A 5856-nucleotide genomic window follows, 5' to 3' on the forward strand; every position below is an offset into this window, starting at 1 on the left:
TTTTTGCCCCTGAAGAGAGATTGAAAGATGTTCTCCTACTACAGCTCTATAAAAGCTTCAGTAATGTTGGAACAAACCCAGCTAAAAGATGCAACATATACCATCCGATCCACATCATGGAAAAAGAGTGGGGTGAGGAAGAAGAAGGTCTAACATTATTGCATGGAGACACAGTTCTTGAAATAAATTCATACAAGATGTTGACCACTCAAAGGCAGGTCCCACATTGATCCAGGGGTCATCATTTATCAACAATTAAATCCAGTATTAACTTCTCAGCCACAAAAGCAGAGAAACAATTTGGGCAACTTCAGCCGGTTGGGCTAAATACTCTCCTTGTATTCTGACATTGAGTGAAACTGTGAAAACTAAATTGGGAACCACCTTTGAAATTGGATTTCTCTTTTCTTTCACCTCTTTACAGAAACCATGGCTCCTCCACACATGTTGCCTTCAAAAGTTTCAATTGCAGATTAGTTCATCAAACATGGTCAAACATATCAGAACAAAGAGACACCTTTTCCACCTCATGACAGGATTCCAAAACAAAGAAATTTAATAGAAAAGGAAAAATCAAAACCAGGATCTAATTCACCATTTGTTCTTCCTGCATTTAGGTAAACCACACTCTTACATTTCTAGTATGGTACACCCAAAGACATAATCACCATCACTGTTTATAATTTAAGAGCATCTGTATAAGTTGATTCATCTTAGCAGTCAGTCAAAAAAGGCAATCTCATCGAATGGCCAGGACCGACCTGTTGACAATTTTTTTCTAGAGATCATTAGCAACTGGAAGAAATCAGATTGTTACTCTCCCTCAATTGAGTTATAAATTGGAAGGAGGTTATCAAGTAAATCAATATTACTTGTCACAACATGCTAAGGAAACTCTAAAGATCAGTTTCACTTGTTATAGAAACATTTTGATGCAAGTCAGAGCCCACCATACCAATCAACAACCAATTTCTGATCAACTACACAAATTGAATGCCACGATCATATGATCAATTCTCATTTTCTTCAAACAGGGAATCACACAGTAAAACATCACCACTTTTGTGAATGCTGATGATGCCAAGTCAATACATCAATTCTCCCGTCTCAATCTGCATTAAATCAAGTGCATCCCTCCAAACCTTCAAATATTAGTAAACTTAGTTGAACAAGAAACAAAACTTGGCATTAGTCCCACTATAATAATATCTAATTCATAATTCAGTAAAAGTGTAACAACAAAAGTACAAACTATGAGTCAATGAGATGAATTATATGCGAGAATTTATTTTAATCATATGATTTAAGCCACTAGTAATCTCCTTGTCTGACAACCCAATCACCATCCTTCACTTCCCCTCTCCTCTCCACCCCCCCCCCCCCAAAAAAAAAAAAAATTTATTCTCTTCTCAACTCTCAAAAGGGATTCTCTTGCTCTTTCGGGAAAGGGTTTTCAAAGGTAACCAATCAGTTTAGTCTGCAACAAGAAAGGCCATGCCAAAGCACAACCCCTCACATGACAAGACAAGTTATTGGCACAATTAGACTTCATCCTTTTTCATCCCTTCTTAGCACATGGACCTGTCCAGCAATAGCGGTAGTATGTTCAATCAGAAGATTTCTCTGATACTAAACTGTTGGTACCTCATACCTCGGTGCAAAACCTGTTTCAAACTAACCAGTGACCTGGTTTCCTATACGGGAGGGGAAAGACATGCAAATTATGATTTGAGTTTACACAAGTAGCTTCATTATTGTCATGCAAACATACTCATTGATTATGTCCATGCATGCAACTATACATTCATACGCATGCTTCTTTATTTCTTGTAGCTGGGAGTAGGATAATCCAGTTTAATTCTTGTATGGGTCTTAATTTAGGTTGACTTCCAATCCAAGTTCTAATACAAGTACAACAACAACAACAACTCAGCATTATCCCAACTAAATGGGGTTGGCTACATAGATCTTTTCAAGACAGTCGGGAAAACTCCTCATTAAGGGAAAGGAAAGTAAGAGGGATGAAGCATAAAAATGAAGAAATGAGATGAGAAAAGTGAGGAGTGGAGAATGAAAAATGAAAGATGAAAGTAAGAGGAAAGAGGATAGCCCAGGAAATCAGGAAAATCCCAGCTACATGGTGTCAACAATGTGGATCCTTGCCCTCCAATAGGCTCTATCTGAAGCCATACTTAACACAAGACCCAGGCTATGCATGTCATTCTTCAGAACCTCACCTATGGTCATTTTAGGCCTGCCCCTAGCTTTTTAGCCCCTTCAATCTGGATCAAATCACTCCTTACTGGGGCATCCCCAAGCCTCCCTTGCAAATGGCCAAACCAAGTTCTATACAAGTATGAGTTCTATTAGCAAGTAAGTGTTGCAAGTCCCAATATGTATAAATTATATACTGTTTGAACTTGGGCTTTTGAGGAGGTATGAAATTCTCTCAAGATTGAGTGGTATGCTAGATTATATTCTTTTCTTTGCTCCCCCTCATTTCTTTATATCGTATCGTGCAATTCTTCCATAATAAAAATCACGACCAATGCCAGAACTAGTCCCCCCTTTTGTTTCCCAAACACATCATACACAGTCCCAAGTACAAAAAAGAAGTGGAAAAGAACAGTTTGCTCTGATGTCCACTGACCTTCCAAACCCTATTCATTTAATAGTAGGCCCATTGCATATGAAGCACTTCTCAAGACTAGCAACAGGAGAAAAGCATCCAGGGGGATGCTACGCATTCCAATCCAAAGATGCTGATCTGGTATGTTCAGAAGTGGGTTCAAAATGGCATTTACGATGACATTGGCGATATCGTGCTCTTAATCACCTACTTTCATTGGGGTGGTATCTTAGTCACAGATTATGCTGATTGGGTTGCCCGGGCACAGGTTTAATTTGTGTTACTATTAGTTTGTCTAGTTCAATCAGGTTTTGGTTCTTAAATGGTTTAGGTAGTTGGTCCAACATAAAGTCTGTTGGTGGTCCTTCGGATTTTAGTGTCAATTTTCAGTTCTGCTAAAAGAAGGAAAAAGCTCCAGCTATGACATAAATTCTTTTATAATGAAGTTCTTTCAATGGAAATGATATTTAGAGGATTTTTACTACTATTTTGATTTGTGATGGGAAAGCGTTCCATCCACTTCCTTAGAGTGAATGCTGAAAAACTTAGGAGCGATTCCGGTAAATAGTTTTCTTCTCCGTGCTCAGTTCTAATATAAATTTTTGAAACCCTTCAATACTCTGAAACCTGGAACTATCATTACCACTAGACCACTCCAGAAACATTCTCTCAACAAACCCAGTCTATCCCTAAACCCCTAGCCCTAACCATGTCCCATAATCATAGTTCAAAAACTCTGTAATTTCTAATCCATGTCCCATAATCATAGTTCAAAAACTTTGCCAAATTTTGCCAAAATTCCAAACCCCCCGAGACAACATCATACGAAACGTCGAAACCCAGAACAGACAATGTTTCGACCGAAATCGGCCATTTCGTTTTGGAATCTCACTCATTTCGATCTAAAAAATGCACCTTTTCGTCGTTATTTCAGTCGTTTCTTTTTGGTATTTCGCTCCTTTCGGCCTTTTGCACCCTGAAATGGCCAAGCAAAACTCAGAAAAAATTTCAATGTTTTGGCCAAATTTTGTTTCGGTTTGTCTCGTCCTGGTCGAGACACCGAAACGATACGGATTTTTGAACTATACCCATTTTCTGTCATCGACTTAAATGAAATCGCAACTGTAGTTGACCCCCCAGTGAAAACATTTTTCATCCTTCGGTCAGATTCAATCTCAATTGAAAGTTCCATATTAGATCTGTAATCTGAATCCCAGTTCTAACTTTTAGATACCATATTTTATCCATCTTGAATCCCATATAGCTCCTTCATCCGAATTTGCTATCTTAAATCCTTGATCATTTGACCTCTTATCAACATCAAGGCACTGCCACACTAAGCTGGTTTTTCATCTGTCTTCATATTTCCATAGTTCCATTCCAGCTAACTTAGTTCTGCACTGCTCTTGATAAACCATTATTCCCTTGGGTTGTTTTCTCAGCCCAAAACCTCTAAACTACATTTCTTTCAAATGGCCAGCAGAAAACCTTGTTTTCATCCAAGTCTTTAAGCCCTAACCTAAAACTTGATCATTCTGCATCAAATAGCTTGCTTAGGCAGAAGAAAAGCCAACGGCAAGGTAAGCCTTCAATAAAGCTTTGGATTCTGAGATACGAGAGAAAGAGGTCAACCATCAAACTCTTTTGACCCAGGATGAGAAGCATCAGACCATTCAGGTCAGCATAAAAAAAGAAGTGAGAACAAAATCAACATAGACAACCTATGAAAAGGCCATTTTTTTCTCATTCCTACCCTGTGAAAAAACCTTCTTAAGTCTACTACTCATTTCAAACTAGTCTCAGAACCAACAACATCCTCACATTGCCAACATTGCAACCACCCCAGCACTGACAACTACCCCAGACTTCTAATGGCAATAGCATTGGAAGAAATGACAACCCTCTCCCCCTCTAACATCGCAAATTGAGTCCCCTATTAATCCTATTGATCCAGCCTCTCTGAATCTGTGATGCCACTCTTGGCAATTTTGTAACAAAGATGGGTGTGGGTTCAGGCAGGTTGGGGTTCAACGGAGCAATCAAGTGTTCAAAATATTCTGACATAATAACTATCACCATAACAACAAATAAAAAGCCTCCAAGTCTCATTATTTGCACAAATTAGGTTTTTTGCTACCTTCATAGTTGATTCAATATGGACTAGTGAATGAAAACGCACTGCCTACTGCCAGTCTTGAATGTTGCCTTCCATTCATCGCCAAGATGAATGCGGATTTGGTAATATCCGCTCATCAGATCGATCTTTGAGAAGGAAGATCTGTGCTTCAAATAACATATCGTGTATATCATCAAGCCATGGAATTGGGAATCTGTAATTCACTGTGATCTTGTTGATAACTTGACTGTGATGCACATTTTCCACATACCATTCTTCTTTGGAGTGAGGAGGGTTGGTACGGCGCAAGGGCTCATGCTCTTCTGTATGAAACCCTTATTCAGCAACTCATCCACTTGTTGCTTTAACTCTCAATGCTGCAAGACTGAAACCATAAGAGGGAAAGTTCAGCAGGACAAACCCAAGTACGAGATCAATGGCATGTTGAATGTCTCGCATCGGGGGCAACTCATCTAGAAGCTCCTCAGGTACCAAATTAATCAAAAAAATCAGATGGCAAATCCTGAATGGGCTTTGCAAACGTTAGTTCAGAGTTAGGGGTAGCTTCCTTTATGACCAAAGCCAAGATAAGGCCGGTCTCTTTGCTGGTCTGTATGGACTCTCGTTGTGGCAGTGCCAACAGCTTAGTTCCTCTAGGTTCTCCTTTATCCAGCTTCCTATCTTGCTGGAAACAGCCTCTGCGAAAGCAGGGGTAAGGCTACGTACATTATGACCAAAGCCAAGATAAGACCGGTCTCTTTGCTGGTCTGTATGGACTCTCGTTGTGGCAGTGCCAACATCTTAGTTCCTCTAGGTTCTCCTTTATCCAGCTTCCTATCTTGCTGGAAACAGCCTCTGCGAAAGCAGGGATAAGGCTACGTACATTATGAAACTCCCCAGACCCTGCAGTGGCGGGAGCCTCATGCACTGGGTACGCTCTTTTTATCTTGCTTCTTCACAGCCTTGGTGGTGGTTCTAGCAACTTGTTTTCTCTTCTCAGCTGGGATATTCATAAGGTTAGACACAATACATTTCCCCTTGAATGTGAAGGTGCACTGGTTAGACTTGCCTCCAATTGTAAAATCGTTGTCATAGAGCCAGTCTACCAAGA

Source organism: Telopea speciosissima, chromosome 1, assembly GCF_018873765.1.
Source record: "Telopea speciosissima isolate NSW1024214 ecotype Mountain lineage chromosome 1, Tspe_v1, whole genome shotgun sequence".
In the NCBI taxonomy this organism is placed as follows: domain Eukaryota; kingdom Viridiplantae; phylum Streptophyta; class Magnoliopsida; order Proteales; family Proteaceae; genus Telopea; species Telopea speciosissima.